Raw genomic sequence first — 18,889 nt, forward strand, 5'->3', positions numbered from 1 at the left:
TTTAAATGATCCGTTAAGGATCCACCTTCCTCCATTCGTAGAGAATACAAATTCTTCCTCAGGAATAACTTGTTCACCAAAGATTTGGCCTGATACATGGCCCCAAGTCTCTCCCACAAACTATATGCAGTTTCCTCATCTAGAACATTCAGAAGGACTGCATCGGTTAAATAGAGTCTAATGAGACCCTTAGCTTTACGGTCTTTGATATCTCAATCTTCTTGAGCCATAGTTCCTGGTCTTGTAGTGCTTGTAGTTGCTTCCCATAGGTCACGATCTTCCAACATGTCTTCCATCTTGAGTTTCCACAACTCAAAATTAGTGCCATTAAATTTCTCCACCTCCATTCTTCCATATGATGAACTTGCCATCTCAATCTGTAAATAAGATTCAGGATGCTCTGCACAAGACTCCCACTCAACTTGAGATTAGCTCAAAAAACTCTACCCAACAACTAGGATCAAAAGTTGATCAAGCTCTTATACCACTTGTAAGGAAACTTAGGTGCGGAAATAGCTTCCTACACTAATCTCATAAGGAAAGTATGATGCAAATCCTATTAAAATCTTCTACACTTACAGATTCAATATCATGTAAACAACAATATTGCAGCCAACCATGCATACAGAAAATAGACAGAGAAAGAAACACAACGCAAAGATTTTTCGGAGGGGAAAACCTTTCGGTAAAACAACCCCACCCATTCAGAACTTGCACAATGTATTATCTTCAACAAAAGGTTAAAATAAACTTGCAGTGCAAGCTCAATAGCGACAACAGAAGACTCTAGTAGCTACTCGTAGTACCAACAATACACTCTCTCGCATCACTTCTCTTCGCAACCCTAAAAAATGCTTATAACATGCACTTCACTTTAGGGCTATTCCCAAAGGTAAACCATATTAGAGTTTTACCATTCTCCAAGAAAATAGGAACCCCAAAAAATTTCCCCACTATTGAGGTAGAGTGTACAGTACTCAAATATCTTAGTTGCCACATGTCTTCACCTATCATTGAATCTTCCTAACATAGCTCTTACGTGTCATAGGAATCCGTCATAACCATTTTAGTCATGATCTCCTTACACACAATTCAAAATGTCGACACATCAACATTATTTGCAAGAAATACATTTTACAAAACAAATAATAAGAATAGGAATTATACAAGGTTGAGACACCTTATTCGTAACAGCTTTTAGGGTATCAGAGACATAGGATGGGCTGATAGAGCTAGGTGTTAGGAACCTGTGTGTTCCTTCTGTTTATTTTGTTAGAGTAGTGTTGTTGGACGCATATGCTTTGTAAGTCATCCCGTGAGTATATTTTATTATCCCACATGCATAGGTAGTATTACTTTTCTAGATCGTACCCAGTATATAAGAATAGGTTGAGGCCCTTGATGGGCACGGACGAATTTATTGTATTGAGCTTGCTCAAAGGAGGTTACCCCCTCGAAGTGGCCTGCGATCAGTAGATTCATTCTGAGTTCTGCTATCACTTTGTATTCTGTTATTTCGAGCATTCTCACGATATTGCTATAAGGAGGTTCTTCACATCTGGTATCAGAGCACTCTCTTGGGCTCGCTGGGTGGAAATTACATCAAATTTTTTTTTCTGTCGTGGCCTTCAGGTTCCTCTCACTTCTAATATCTCTTGTTATTGCAATAACTCTTTTCAGTTGTTCTGTCTGTGAGTGAATTTTTCTAAGTCGACTGTTCAAAAAAAAAAAAAAAAAAAAAAAAAAAAGAGTAAAAATTTTTCTGTTTTTTAGTCGTAGCTTCCTTGTTTGCTTTCTGTTTCTACTCATACTTCCGCAGAACGTCTGCAATATCATTTCGCATACTTCCTTCCTTGGCGACCCAACCCCAAATTTTACATATCAGAGCCCTAAATCCCTCATTTATCTAATTTTAGGGTTTGCCCTATCTTTTTCACCTCTCATCCAATCGCCACCAAACTGAGCCACAAGATTCAATTCCTCATTTTGCTCCCTTATCCCTCTTGGACTGTTCGCCTCATTTCGCCTCCCTACCCTTGAAACCCTCATTTTTCTTTTTCCCTTATCCCCAGATAGTCTCCCACCACCCGTCGAACACCCATTTCCTATATGAGTTTTACCCAAATCCAAGTTTGCCGTAACTAAAAAAGTTTTTGTTTCTCATCTTCTACCCATTTCAAAAAAAAAAAAACAAAAAAAAAAAAAAAAAAAAAAACCTTGTTTTATGGTTGTTACGCGTACAGGAGCAAAAATCATGGAAGAGGAAATTGCATCCCTCAAAACCAAACTTCAAGATCTGGATGACAAAATTCTGGGTCTTAACTTTCAGCAGTCAACCATGAGCCGAAACCATTCAGGAGATACTGGGTCCTCTTCTGGCAATTTCTGTGGACCAAAGCTTGATTTTCCACGCTTCGATGGTTCTGATCTGACTGGATGGATCTATAGGGCTGAGCAGTATTTCAGCTTGCATAATACTTTGGATAACCACAAAGTCTCCCTTGCATCTTTTCATTTGGAACATGAAGCTCTTCAATGGTTCCGTTGGTACATCAAGGCTAATGTAGGCCCAACGTGGAGAGAATTGTGCACCCTCATTTTGGAGCGCTTTGGCCCTAGTTCCTTTGATGATTTCACAGGAGCACTCACTAAACTGCGTCAAACAGGCACTGTAAGAGAATACCAGACAGAGTTTGAAAAATTAGCTAATTACACAGAGGGCTTGTCTGATGAATTCTTTCGTAGTTGTTTTGTCAGTGGTCTGAAGGATGCACTTCGCTCAGAAGTCAAAATGTTTCGACCTACTACAATGATGGAAGCCCTTGGGTTGGCTAAGTTAGCGGAAGACAAGATTAGTGCTCTACAACGCTCCAGATCTAATTTTGTTCCATTCAGAAATATAGGTTCTCACAACCCTCCAGTCATACCAGCTCCCAGAACTACTCCGATCAAGCACTTGTCTGAAACAGAGATGCGAGTCAGGCGAGACAAAGGGCTTTGTTATAATTATGATGAGAAATGGTCTCGGGGCCATAGATGTGTTCAGCAAAAGCTCTATCTCTTGGATGTGGATTCTCCACCGGAACTGGAAGAATATGTAGATGCTCAGGAAACAGTGGATGATGAGGTTGAGCCTCACCAGCCTGAACCTCCTTCACCAGAAGCTCCACCAGAGATATCTGTCCATGCTTTGGCAGGAGTCACTACTCCACAAACCATGCGGGTCCAGGGTTTCTTCAAGAAGATCCCTCTTACTATACTCATTGATTCTGGTAGCACTCATAACTTCATTGATCCACGAATAGCCAAACAGGCTGATTGCTTTATCCATCCCTGCTCTAGCTTTGAAGTCATGATTGCCAATGGGGGCACTTTACCTTGTAAAGGGAAATGTCGCAATGTGCGTCTCTCTATTGGAGATTATAACATGCGCTCTGACATGTTTGCCTTACCCTTAGGTGGCTGTGATGTGGTTTTGGGTGCCCAATGGTTACGCACTCTTGGCCCCATTCTCTGGGATTTTGCTGAACTTTGGATGCAGTTTTCAGCCGAGGGGCACCAACACACTTTGAAAGGCTTACAACCAGGGTCTCTCAGCATCATCAGTTCACACCGTATGGAAAAACTTCTTAAGAAGAATTCACATGGTGTCATCGCTCAGCTCCATTCCATTCAGATGCAGCCATCAGCAGTCTCTAGCACTCCTGCCGATCTCCAACACATTTTGGACAAGTATTCTGGTATATTTGCTGAACCTGTGGGATTACCTCCTTCTCGTCCAGAGGACCACCGTATTCAGCTCCTTCCTGGCAGTGTTCCGCCCAACATCAGGCCCTACCGCTACCGATTTCATCAGAAGACCGAAATCGAGATACTTGTCCGTGACTTACTGAAGCAAGGTATTATTCGCCCTAGTACCAGTTCCTTTTCTTCTCCAGTTCTGCTTGTTCGCAAAAAAGATGGGTCATGGCGACTCTGCATTGATTTCCGAGCACTTAATCATCTCACTATAAAGGACAAGTTTCCCATTCCAGTTGTTGATGAACTTCTTGATGAACTTCATGGGGCTCATTTTTTCTCCAAGTTAGATCTTCGTTCTGGGTATCATCAAATTCGGGTTAATGAGGAGGATATACCTAAAACTGCCTTCCGCACACATCATGGTCACTATGAATTTTTAGTCATGCCCTTTGGCCTCACGAATGCTCCTTCAACATTTCAGGCAGTGATGAATAACATATTTCGACCATACCTCCGGAAATTCATTCTGGTCTTCTTTGATGATATCCTCATATATAGCAAAACTTGGGCTGAGCATCTCCATCATCTGGAGCTTGTCTTGCAACTTCTCTCTGATCATCAACTCTGTGCAAAACTATCTAAATGTGTGTTTGGCCAGGAGGAAGTGGAGTATCTCGGGCATATTGTTGCACACCATGGAGTGCGGGTGGATCCTACAAAAATAGATGCCATGAAAACTTGGCCGCATCCTAAAACTCTCAAGAGCCTTCGGGGTTTTTTGGGGTTGACTGGCTACTACCGCAAGTTTGTCAAAGATTACGGGAAAATTGCAGCACCATTGACAGCTCTGTTAAAAAAGGATGCCTTCTCCTGGACCCCTGTTGCTGAGACTGCATTTGAACAACTGAAACAGGCTATGTGCAGTACACCTGTTCTCGCGATGCCAGATTTTTCCAAACCCTTCACTATTGAGAGTGATGCTTGCGGCAATGGATTGGGTGTTGTTCTCCTGCAAAATGACCATCCTATTGCGTTCACTAGCAAAGCCCTCTCTGGTAAGAATCTAGCCCTCTCTACTTATGAAAAAGAAATGATGGCTATTTTGCATGCTGTACAGAAGTGGCGGCCATACCTCTTAGGGAGTCATTTTTGCATCAGAACCGATCACCAAAGTCTGAAATACTTCCTGGAACAACGGGTATCCTCTCCTACACAACAGAAATGGGTCAGCAAACTCATGGGGTATGATTATGAGATCACCTACAAGAAGGGTAAGGAGAATATTGTGGCAGATGCTCTTTCTCGCACATTTGATAATCAAGCTTCCCTTTCCGCTATTTCTATGCCCATTCCCAATTGGTTAGCATCTGTTCAGCAGGGCTATGACAGTGACTCTTCTTTATCTCAAATCATTCACCAGCTAGCCAATAATCCTTCTGCTATACCACATTATTCTTGGGATGGTGCTTCTCTTCGATACAAGGGTCGGCTAGTGCTTCCTCAGAACCCAGCTCTACATCAGGCTATTTTTTATGAACTCCATGCTTCTCCTTCAGCAGGGCACTCAGGCTTCCTCAAAACTTATGAGCGAGCAAGGAGAAACTTCTTTTGGAAAGGGATGAAACAGACAATTCAACAGATGGTGGCTGAATGTGATACTTGCCAACGCCACAAGGGTGAAACGAACCTCCTTCCTGGCTTGCTCGAACCATTGCCCATCCCTACACGGATTTGGACTGATATTTCTATGGATTTCATTGAAGGGCTTCCTAAATCCGGTGGCAAGACAGTGATCTTGGTTGTGGTTGATCGTCTCTCGAAATATAGTCATTTTTGTGCCCTCAGCCACCCCTATACTGCCTCCTCTGTTGCACAAATCTTCATGGACCAGATATTTCGTCTTCATGGACTCCCTTCTTCCATTGTCTCTGATCGTGATGCAACTTTTACCAGTCATTTTTGGACTGAACTATTTCAGAAAACTGGCACCAAACTGAAGATGAGTTCGGGCTATCACCCACAAACTGATGGTCAAACTGAAATTGTCAATAAATGCTTGGAAACTTATCTTCGTTGCTTCACTTCCAAACAGCAACATCAGTGGGCCAAGTGGCTCCCTTTAGCTGAATGGTGGTACAATACCTCTTACCACACTGCCTCTAAAATGACTCCATATGAAGCAGTCTATGGTCAGGCACCTCCAGTGCTCCTTCCCTACACTCCCAATAGCTCACCAGTCTAGGCAGTTGACATAGTTCTCCGCAGCAGGGATCAGATTCTTCGTACCTTACAGGATAATCTTCACATGGCCCGTAATCGGATGAAACAGCAAGCAGATCAACACCGTTCTGAGCGCTCATTTCAAGTTGGGGATATGGTTTTTCTTCGTCTACAGCCATACAAACAATCCTCCCTAAAGCTGAAAGGGCGTCATAAGCTGGCCCCAAAATTTTATGGGCCTTATAAGGTTCTGCAGAAGATTGGTTCAGTTGCTTATAAACTGGAACTTCCTCCTTCTTCCCGCATTCATCCAGTCTTTCATGTTTCTTGTCTAAAGAAAGTTCTGGGTACCACTGTCAGAGCACAAACTACTCTCCCTGAATTGGATACGGAAGGATCCATTATCCTGGAGCCGGTGGCAATCATTGACCAGCGCACTCGCCAGCTTCGCTCTCGCTCCATCTCTGAGGTCTTGATTCAGTGGCATGGCATGCAACCAGAGGATGCTACCTGGGAACCCCTTCTTCAGATTCAACAACAATTTCCACACCTTAAGCTTTGAGGACAAAGCTTTTTTCTAAGGGAGAGGGGATGTTAGGAACCTGTGTGTTCCTTCTGTTTATTTTTTTAGAGTAGTGTTGTTGGACGCATATGCTTTGTAAGTCGTCCCGTGAGTATATTTTATTATCCCACATGCATAGGTAGTATTACTTTTCTAGATCGTACCCAGTATATAAGAATAGGTTGAGGCCCTTGATGGGCACGGACGAATTTATTGTATTGAGCTTGCTCAAAGGAGGTTACCCCCTCGAAGTGGCCTGCGATCAGTAGATTCATTCTGAGTTCTGCTATCACTTTGTATTCTGTTATTTCGAGCATTCTCACGATATTGCTATAAGGAGGTTCTTCACACTAGGGCTAGGTTTAATTTCCTAGTGGAGTATTTTCTTTTTAGTAGGTTTTTCCTCAGTATCAAAGGAGTCAGAGCTGGAGTCATACTTTGGGGAGGACAGGGTATCTTAAATTTCTCCATCTAGAGAAGCTTGCTAGTTCTCCTAGCACACCGGTTGCCCTTCTTAGTGTCCATGTGTGACTCAATAATGCTAACTTTAACCTCAGGGTTAATTTTCACCTTGGTGGCATGGGCTTTCTTGGACCTCTTAAGAGTAGAGCTAGGGTCGAGGTCTAGGGAGGTTTGATGGTTGATAGAGGCGAAGGGGTTAATTAGAAGAGTGGGATTCTGAGCTAGGTGTTGGATGAAAAGTTTATTCATTAGGCCCTAGTAGATAAGGTAGGAGGGTTTCCCCTCCTCATGTTTCCTTCTAGCATTAAAGATATCCTCTAACAAATATAAAAAAATGGAAAGAAATAAGGTCAAGATTTTTGAAATAATTCAGGATAGGAAAATGATAATAATATAGTACTTGGTAGTGGTCCTCCAAAGTAATATATCTGCTAAATGTGTAGCAAATCATATCCCATGGCTTATGAAGGGCAACCCATGCCAATCCACCATGCAATATCAATGATTTTTTCTTGAATTTGAAGAATTTTTGCAAGATCACCTCCTCATTGACCTTATCTTTCCTCCACCATTTCTTTCTATTGAATATAAAATCTCCAGCCCTCCCAATTTTTTCTTCAAAAATTTCAAAGCTCATGCCATTGATAATCACTTTTGTATCCTTCCAAGTTTGAAAGAATTGCATCAAGATGACTTCATTGTGTTCAACCATGCCCTCCATATAAGATGAAAGGTCTCTCTCTTGCAAGTAGACCATTTTAGCTTTACTGCTACTGCTATATTGTTCCACACCCACTTGTCCAATATGGTCTCTAGTACCGATGTTGTCGCCCAAGTCCACAACTAACTCTTTCAATAACATAGACTTGCACTAGATTTTGGAGTTGTAAAATATAAAATTCAAAGCCACAATGGAGAAAATGAAAATGCATTACATGGTAATCATGAATCCACAATGTTTCCCAAAAAAAAAATATCCCCCAACACAGTATGTGTGGGCAGTTCCTTTCCATCTACAAATGGTCATTGCCAGCTACACCAATTATGGGAAGTAAACAACTTGTTTTTATGATCATTACAAGATCATTCTTTAAATCTCACCAAATCTGCCCTCTATGTCCTTTCACTACAGTAATCAATATTTCCAGTATTCATAACATAAATTTTAATCAATATCCAAACATGCCAACAAAACCCTTTACTGAGCCCCACATTCTTGTGACCACAAGTGAAAAAAGAGACCTACCACCTAGTTTGATATTTCATGTTTTATTATTGAAGGTACACTCCTTTTCCATCACTATTTGAGTTGATGATGACTATAAATTGACATCATCCCATTCCACTGTTCGTGCGACACTGTGGCTAGCTTTGGTAAGGTCATCCACCATGCTATTTCCTTCTTGATATATATGTGCCATGAGGATTTTTTGATGATCTTCCATTATCCTTCATATTTAATTGATAATGATTTTAATTGACCAATTGCATTTTACCTCTCCCTTAGTAGCTTTGATGATTAGTATAGAGTCACCCTTTTTTACTAGCTTAGTGACTACCAGAGCTCTTGCAATCCTCAGACCCTAGAGAAGTGCAAGCATCTTAGCTTTATTATTAGAGCCTCCTCCATAGTTACCCAAATAAGAAAGCACCAAAATTCCAATGTTGTTTTGAAGGATACCTCCCACAAGAGTGCTACCCATCATTGTTGACCCATAAAAAATTTGCTTGATCAAGGACTCGAGGGGATGCCAAACTATCTATTTTCTTGCTTGGATTTTGGAATTCTCAAACTATGCCACTATCAGGCCTGCACTCCAAGCTGAAGCCCAATTCATATCAGTTTCACTTGGGCAATGGGGGGGTTTCCAGCACCAAATCCCATTGTACTCTTTTAGGAGCCTAATAACTTGTTGGCAAGCTAGTTGTAGCTTGCTCCCTAAAAATCCTATTATTCCTCTCCTTCCATATTTTCTATGAGACATAAGGTGGGAGAATAGACTAAATATTTCTATGATAAAGGTGGGTAGTTAGGGCATCCCAGTGGACAAATTGCTTCAGCTCATTATCCATACACCAATTGAGCTTCCATAAAGCAAGAACCTCCCTCCAAACATCCATGGAAAAGTGACAATGTATGAGTCGGTGTGGAATAGATTTAATATCTTTGAGGCATAAAATGCAGCAGTTGGCAAGTTGGCAACCTTAACATTAAAGGTTGTCAATAGTGAGGATCAACCCATGTAGAGCTAACCACCAAATGAAGTTTATTTTTGGTAGTATCCAAGGCTGCCAAGTTTTTTTCCAATTGGCCTATGCTCCTTTCCTCGCTAGCCTGCAAACTTAAGAAGAATTTATAATGAACTCCCTTGAGGGTGTCGATTTCCACACTAAGGATTCCTTAACCAAGAAGAGAGGAATCCTATAGGTGTGCAAGAGATCGTGCAGTTCCTAAGCTAGACTCAACTCCCTTGGCTGAAGATTCTAGAAAAGTAATCCATTGTCTGTCAGGGGTAATAAAGTTTCAAGTTTGAGGGTCATACATTCTAGTGCATGTCTCTCATAGAGGAGAAAACTTAGTTTACTTGAGGAGGTCCTCATAGATATATTGATCTTCCTAGAAGTCAATTGAATTACCATTCTCCATGATCCAGTGACACCCTTTTCTTAAGATCTTCCAAGTGTTAATAATGTTACTCCAGATCTTAGAGCCCTAGGGTAGAGCCTGTTCCCATATAAATTGGTGGGAAGACAATCCACCAAAGTATTTAGTCATTATTATGTTACTCCAGCTACCCTAGGAATTAACCAACTTCCAGCCAATTCTAGTTAATAAGGCCTTATTCAAGTATCCAATTCTTCTTAAATTCAATCATCCATGAGCTTTAGGTCTACAAACTTTCTCCCAACTAACCAAGCTCATTCTAGCCTTTTCTTCAGTTCCAGACCATATTTTTCCAATGATATCTCTAAATCTTTATGGGAGTTTGAAAATATATAGGAAATACACTAGGATACCTTGTAAGAAAGCTAATAGAGTTGAACTAAAAAATATTATATTTTTTTAATTTTCAATTCTTGAAAACATCATATTTTTCAATCTAATTAAACTAATCAAGTTTACACTCTTGGCCCAATATAGTATTTGTTTAATGCATTTCTACTTCAAAATCCAACAATATAAATAAGATAAATAATTTTTTTTAAATGTAGTACATTAAGTTTGTGTCAAGTTATATGATAGTTTTCTCATTTCAATAATTTTATGAAGTTAAATGATATTCTCCTCTCCATTACTTTAATCAAATAAATACATTCATACATTATTGTAACACAAATTTTAAAAAGCACATTTCTTTCAATAAATTTTTAAGAATTAAATTATTCTAATTGATAAAAAATATATTGTTTTTGAAAAGTTAGTATACTTTTTTCAAATTTAAAAATAAATCTTATTAAAATTAGAAATAAAAATCTTTCTAATTTTGTCATAAAGCAATTTTTAATTTTTACAATTAGAAACAAATATGGCAACTATGACATTTTTTTTTGATGAAGGGGTAAATGCTTTGACCTGGAGCTATGAACCAGTGAGGCCACAAACAAGGGAGCTCATCCCCATAAGATTTGAACCTTTATGGCAAGGATAACAACTCAACAACTTAACCATCACAACATACCACTATTGGCAACAAATATGACATTTGTTTTAATAAAGAAACAGGATTTTTTTTTACATTTACGAATAATTACAAACAAGTATCACATAATAAATTTTATAATCATATTCTAATTGTAATTTGAAAGTAAAACTTATATAATACTAAAAAACAAAATATTTTACATTTTTCTTTTAATGTACTAATTATTTTGAAACAGAGAAATTTATTGTTTTTAAAAAAAAAAATTAGAAACATCAATCACTTCTAAAAAGAGATACTTGAAAAATGTAATTGACAAGGTTCGCCACCTATAAATACAAAGCCCGTCCAACTTGTATACAAACGTAATATGCAATCTTATTTTCTTCATCATCCGAAATCTCTGTTTTCATCTATGAAGAATTTGATGATATTTACGCTATTACTTGTGCTCTATATTGGGAGATGTTCATGCTACAGTGGCTTTTCGGAAATAGGTTACGACCCACAGGATCTGGTTTCAAATGAAGCACTTTTTGAGATATTGGAATGGTGGCAGTCGGAGAATGGAAAGGCCTATAATGGGCTGCTGAGAAAGAAACCAGATTCCACATATTCAAAGACAATTTGCTTTACATTGACGCGCAGAATCGAAAAAACATTTCGTTTTTGCTCGGCCTCAACCAGTTTGCAGACCTGACTCACAATGAGTTTAAAGGCATGTATTTGGGTACTGTATTTCATTCCTCAAGACGCCATTTGAAAACCTCTCGAAGCATTCGATACCAGTACAGAAATGGCGATCAATTACCTGAATCAGTAGACTGGAGGAATAATGGTGCTGTAACCGAGGTTAAAAACCAGGGACATTATGGTAAACTCGGTTTTATATTATTTAAGTTTTCTTTATCAATTTTGTGTTTTCATAGGAAGGTTCATACTGATGACTTACGTTTTTCTATGTTTTATAGAAAGTTATTGGGCTTTCTCCACAGTTGCAGCTGTTGAAGGAGTTAATCAGATTGCGACGGGGAATTTAATATCTTTGTCTGAACAAGAGCTTGTAGACTGTGATACTTCACCCAACCAGGGGTGTAATAGTGGATTCATGGATTCTGCATTTCAATTTATTGTGGACAATTGTGGTATTGACAGTGAGGCAGATTATCCTTACAAGGCTCTAGATGGTGCCTGTAGCATGAAACAGGTATACTTAATTACCATTTTCTTATATTTAACGTTTTAGTTTGAGATTTTCTTAACGCGGAACTGATCACCCATTTGGAAATCAATGACTGAATTGTTATAGTTTTCCGCTTAACTCAAAAGTTAAAAGGAATGCTTTAGAACCAAAAGCAAGCCTTTGTGACTTATGTCATAACAATAAATTGCTATGTTTTTTTTGAAGTTAGGTTTAAGCATCTTTTCCATCTCATATTTGAAACATTTCTCTACTTTGGAGAGGTTTGGAGTTATTCTGGCTATCATCTCAGGGTCTTACAACTAACCATGGAGTTTCCACAGACATCTCAGTTTTGAGAATTATGTTTGCTAAATATTTGCTTTCAATTTATATGGGATAAATTGCAGAGGAATTGCCATGTAGTAACAATCGATGGCTATGAAGGTGTACCTACAAATGATGAAAAGTCACTACAGAAGGCTGCAGCACACCAACCGATCAGTGTGGCTATTGAAGGTGGAGAGAGAGATTTCCAATTTTACAAATCTGTATGTTTTCTTTTCCTTCGATTTGAAGAAAAGTTCATTGTCATAAAATTTTATATGTTCTTATGTTGAGTTGGATTGTAGACAGGTATATAACCGGATTTTATTGACACAGGTTGTGTTTGATGGTAATTGTGGAACAAATCCGGTTATATACCGTCAAACACACCCTGTGTCAATAAAATCCGGTTATATACCTGTCTACAATCCAACTCAACATAAGAACATATAAAATTTTATGACAATGAACTTTTCTTCAAATCGAAGGAAAAGAAAACATACAGATTTGTAAAATTGGAAATCTCTCTCTCCACCTTCAATAGCCACACTGATCGGTTGGTGTGCTGCAGCCTTCTGTAGTGACTTTTCATCATTTGTAGGTACACCTTCATAGACATCGATTGTTACTACATGGCAATTCCTCTGCAATTAGTGGGTTATGGGTCGGCTGATAAGGACTATTGGATTATAAAGAATTCATGGGGTCCAGGATGGGGTGAAAATGGATATATCAGGATTGAAAGAAATATACAATATTCATATGGAAAATGTGGGATTGCTATACAACCATTATATCCAATAAAAAATGGACTGAATCCTCCTTCACCCAACCCTAATCCTCCATCTCCAGTTCAATGTGCAACAAAGTTTAATGCTTATTTTTCATGTCCAGCTGGTAGCACATACTGTTGTGCTCATAGATTTTATAGATTATGCATTCAGTGGGCCTGTTGTCCTTAAGACTTTCAAATCTGTAATTTGAATACAAGGAACTACCTTAAGATATGACATCCTTCAAAAAGTAATTTATATAAGTGTAAATTCCTATGGTGTTATTTTTGTTATATAAAATCTAAATTTAAAGGGCTTTTCGTATTCTCTTTTTAAAATATAGGTCTTATATTTATTAAAAGGGTAAAATATGTTTAATTAGATGTTTATCCATACACTATTAATATAAAATAATTAACCAAAATGATAGGTCCTTTAAAGACCTTAAGTACATGCATTTACATTTAAATAAAATAAGAAGCCTAAATGAAAGATCCTTTAGGGGCCTTGTTTTGTTTAAATTTAATAGATTTTCATTTCTTCATTGCCACTTTGTAACCTATGTATTAGATAGTTTTTATACTTATTTTTTGTCCATAAGAAAATTCATAATATAAATGTCATTTTTGTCATTATGTTTTGGTGAAAGTTATAAAAAATCATTTACCGAAAACTATAATAATTTATAGTTTAACTATTCACCATTTACAATTTATACTTGGAATTCTTGCTATAATTATATCTTCTAAGAGTTTTCTCAATGATATTCTATTCTTGCATTATTAAAATGATATATATTTCCTAATTTATCAATCAAAGTCTCTGATCAAAAGTTATGCCTCCTAGAAGTTGGACTACCTACATTAGAATATTCTAATTTTTCTCAAACTTCTAATTTGAAGTCTAGAGCCTTATATTTTGGAAATGGTCACCAAATGGCATGATGCAAAATTAATTCCTAACCTTAAACCTAAATCATGCTACAAAAAGACTCATTCTTGAGATTTAAAGGCAATTTTTAGTGGTGCTTGGGAGAAGATACTATGAGAAGGGCTTTTTTCCTCATTATCTAATAGTATTTTAGCCCATAAGGTATGTGGATGGGTCTTATTTAGTTGTCATTAATGTAACAACTTATAATTTCTTATAATAAAACTTTCATTTCTTTTTGTGTTCATTTTGTCTTGAGTTGTGCCCTCATCAAATATGAACTTTTAGAGGGAACTTTTCTCTTTTGAAGAGTAATGCAAATTGTCTTCTCCTCAAGAGAAAACCTAGGTTGGGGTTAGCCTTTTCTACAATTCTTAGAAAAATTAGAAAATTTTTTAGCAATAGGAACAAATTTCTCTTGTGGATGTTCACTACTAACAAGATCAATGTGAACATAGCTAGGTTGGATTTTAGGAGCTTGAGAGTAGGTTAGGCATTGCACAGAAGTAGAAGAATGTTTATAAACTATTTTCCGTAGAGAAGGTATGTCAACACTTGATACAGATGAGATTTCTTGTGTGTATATGGTGGATTTTTTTTTCATAATTTTGTAATGAAAAATACCACGTCTCTATGTGTTTTATATTTCTAAGTATTGTAATTCTATTTTATTAGAGATAATAGAAAGAAAGTAAATTATTCTTGTAGTTTTATTTTTTCTTATTCAATTGTGTGTGTTTGTTTGTGTTATTAAGGGAAGTACTCTTCATCGTGTGATAAAAAATTAATAGAACCAACATCATATTGGTAAGGTCCATCTACGACACATAATATCTCATCCTAGTATGGTCCAATGTTGAAATTCACCCTAAATTATTATTTTTTCTATTTCACCATATCCTCATCATAAAGTTAACTTATCCCATATGGATATAGGTATTTGAGTGTTCTTAATTGCAACTTCTATACCTTTTCCTAAAATGCAAGGTTATCTATACTTCCACCATCTATTATAACTTTCCAACATTTACCACTAGACTTGCAACGACTTTGGAACAACTATCTCCTTTTCGATGAGCTTTAGTTACTTCCTTCTTAACATAAATCTTCTAAATATTGTTGATTAGCTCATTTCATGTATAACTTCTCCTTCAAAAAGTTATTCTTTCGCTTTTTGTTCCCCATGTTCAACTATGTTATGTTTTCCTTTGCTAGAACCATATAAGATTTGGAAATACCTTATGATAAATATTCCCATATTTGAAATATATGGCTTTGAACTATCCATTATTACCTCTTTTCCTTCCATGAATCCTCTAACCATTTTCCTCTACAACCACAATTGTATCTTTGGTTGTTTCAACGACTAGTTTATCCCTTACCTTAGGAGTAACTTTTTTTAGTTTTGACTTACCCCTAACTTTGGGACATATTGATAACCATCCTTAGTTGTACTTTTTCTCAACATATAGAATGCATCTTTAATTTTATGTCTCTTACCATTAACATACCTCACCACCTTATCCTTTGATGACTTTAAGTGCATTGGTCGTATTCTCATCTTATAAAACTCCTATATATATACTCTTAAACAATTAGATCTTTCTATTTTATATTTTGTAACCTCCTAAATATTTCATGTTCATAATCCTCCTAAATGAACTTATCATTAAATATAGTAACCATAATACTCGATTTAGTTAACTTAGGTGGGTGTGTGCACCAAGATGATGGATATAACAATGGACACTACATTAAAAATATATATATTTTTTCAATAAATTGATTGAGCTATAATAACTACATAGATTTATATTCAAAATAAATTATTTTCTAGGCTTAGTTACCAAGAATAGAAGAATTATACAGACTACAAAACTCAATCAAGTTTTAATTCTCTACAAAACATGGTTGAGTTTTGAAGAAGTAATATATTTTTTCTTTTCTTGTAGCTTTGGCCATTTCTAATGACAAAAATTCTAGATTAACAACTGAATAAATTAGAAAAGATCTATATTTTTTTAGCATTAAAATTAATTTGCAAAAATAGTTCCTTGTAAACAAGGTGACTTTTTCAAAAAAAAGAAAAAATTACTTCCATTTCTTATCTTAATTTATACAATATGGTTCAAAGAATCATAGAAAGTGAAATAAAGATAAAAGACCACCTCCTGCATAAACTACTCAATCCAACCAAAAAGATACTTTGCATGATGAAGCGCAAAACTATCATGTCAATGGCACATAATTGCCAAATCCTCAACAACCACTGCAACTTATAAACCCTCAATAACCAATGTCACTTGTAAAACCTTTGAGTTTCATATTGAATAATTTAAATGCTATATAGGAGGGTCTTATCACATACCTTACACAAAATAGCTCACACATTTCAGAATGAGGTCATCTTGGCTTGATCACCACCCAACCCTCATTGATACATTACAACAAATGGTCAATAATGCAAATGAGGTGACTAGGGAGGTTACAAAATGGGGTTTATGGAGGGATATTCAGTGTTCATATTATGTAGATGGCTTATCATATGAACAAGTTAAATCTAAGGGCATAATTGAAGGTAGTACATGTGCTCTTTTCACTAATCCTACAATTATCAACTCTCTAGAAGAAATAATGAATTTTTTTCTAATAATTGGTATATTCATATTATGATGAAATCAACATTTTGGGATAGGTGATATATGGTATTTTACCTACCATGTTTTAATAACTATGAGGTCCTTCATACTTAATGAGAAAGCTATGCTACAAGTTCATCCTTTGTGAGAAGACAAATTACTTTGGTATCTGCTAGCTCTAAGGTAGAGGGAGGGTGATCTAGGTGGATCTTCAAAACCTCAAAGTTTCAGCCCACTCAAAATCTCCAAAAATTGGCATCAATGCATATAATATAGTGAAATGTTCCTAACACAACTTGAAGTGTGTTAAAAGGAGTCTATTTTCTTGAGATATGCTTGGTCAAAGGTTTGGACAAAAAGTCAAAGCATGGGTTGACCAAAAAGCGTGAAAATTTGATCATCTCCAAATTGGTCAAAAATGGATTATCTCGAATCCATGCAAAAATGATACCAAATTGTAGCTCTTGTTGTGTTGAATATGGATAAATTTTAGGTTTTAAAAAATGAAGTTTGTATGCAAAAGTTATAGCCAGTCAAAGTTACCTAAGAAGAGGGTTGACCAAATGACATGAACATGACATTAAGAGACCGATCAGCAAAGTCAATCAATCTAAAAATAACACATGGTTGGTAAGTGATTAATATGGCATCATGTATGGCATGGTGGCATGGCCAATATGAAAAATTACACAATCAAGCATTTACATGTGCCTTTCCTCAAAAAAAATATTTATTTCCACATGGTACTTGGATGGTAGTTGAGAAAACCAAAATAATAACATTCGAACACTCAACCTCTCTATCATCATTTCATGTATCCACTAACAACCCCTACTCCTAAGTTGAGGAAAATCCATATTTACAAAATAATAAATGTATGAAAAAGTCAAAACAAGAAACACCTACCATATCCCTAAAAAGCCTATCTCCAGCCCACCTAGTCCCTCACACATTTCAAATGCCCATGAAGTTGTCCCATCCCTAGCTAGAAGTGAGGGGGGACATCACCTGTCCCATGAAAGGTACTCCCAAATTGGGGGGGGGGGCGGTGGGGCGGAGGGGGCGGGTGTCTTTAAAGGAAGCATAGCCATGGCCAGAGCTAAAGAAAGGTTCAACTAGATAGGCTAGAGTAGTTGATGAAGGAGATGTTGGACAATTACATTGGCATCTACAAAAAAATTGACACACTAACAAAATTCTCCACAAAAGTTATGCAATTTGTTGTCACTGCTCTTTATGTCTTGTAGGTGAATAAGGATGTGAAGAACTTGGGAAAGGAGAGCGAGACTACCTGCTCCATTTATGGATTTATGGAAGAGGACTAGCTGAAGATGTTCCAAGAAAACCCTATCAAAGAGGAAGGGGTGGGCGTGAGTTGGGATGAGACTAAGGAGAAAAAGAATGAGGAACTAGAAAAGAATGAGAGCAGCTAGCCCTAATTATGTTTTTTCTTTTTTCTATTATATTGTCAATCACTCTGAACTTGATGTTGTATGGGGTTTTATTTTATATGTATATGTCTAAGTGCTAGATTGATAGCAGCAATATGTTTCCTTGCTATTACAATGCTTTTCCTTTTTATTTGCTAGTTAGTAACAAGACTAATGGTATAGATGGCTTCGTTTTGGAACTCGTGTTTTTTACTATAAAACTTGTATTAGTTAGATGATTGTGACGTAACCTTTGACTAATCCTTTAGCCTTCTTATACTCCAGAGTCAGAGTCAGCCCCCATCCTTTTGGCTACTATCTAATACTTCAAAAACAAGCTGAAAGTTCCTTCTCTTTGTTAAAATCTACTGATCTATATTATTAATACATCACCTATGTCATTATTAGAGGTCTTGAATACACTCATTTGGAAAAGGGTTTTTATATTATATGTGGTTACTAGTGCCCTAGATGTGGAATGCAACAATAAGGTTTGTGAACTATTTGTCTGGATGTTGCAAAGAGATGTGATTTTATGCGCTACAATGGTCATTGATAGAAATTGGATACAAATGATTAAGGATGAGCTGTCAATCAAAATTCAAAAGTACTAATATCTATGTGGTATCACAAGCCATAGTTGTAGCATATGCATAAAGTAAATCTATTAAAAGGGTTTTCAAACCTTCAAGAAAATGCAATCAGCTCCAGGGTGAAACAATACTCCACAATCAATAGCAACTTTCTCACTGATTGTGTGAGATCTAGAACCTAGAATAGGGTAGGGATATGAAAATAGAGTAGAGAAACATTTGTTTCAGATGTAGTAGCTGCAAATTCCATGTTAGACATGTTTGCAATGATGTGGGAGCAGTACAAGGTACGACAACTTCATAATAGGGTTCCTCAAGAGAAAATGGTATCATCAAATGCAGATTGCAAGAGTAAGCATGAGTGATTAGGAGGGTGAAGGAGAAGTTCATA

General features: G+C 37.0%; 1 pseudogene; it reads left to right on the forward strand.

Moving 5' to 3' along the window:
• Positions 1 to 11,041: 11,041 nt before the first annotated feature.
• LOC149560032 (cysteine proteinase mucunain-like) lies at positions 11,042 to 13,095 on the forward strand (annotated as a pseudogene).
• The last annotated feature ends 5,794 nt before the right edge of the window (positions 13,096 to 18,889 follow it).

The sequence above is a fragment of the Cupressus sempervirens genome, chromosome 4 (genome assembly GCF_028749045.1).
Source record: "Cupressus sempervirens isolate cs-2001-9-10 chromosome 4, ASM2874904v1, whole genome shotgun sequence".
Classification (NCBI taxonomy): domain Eukaryota; kingdom Viridiplantae; phylum Streptophyta; class Pinopsida; order Cupressales; family Cupressaceae; genus Cupressus; species Cupressus sempervirens.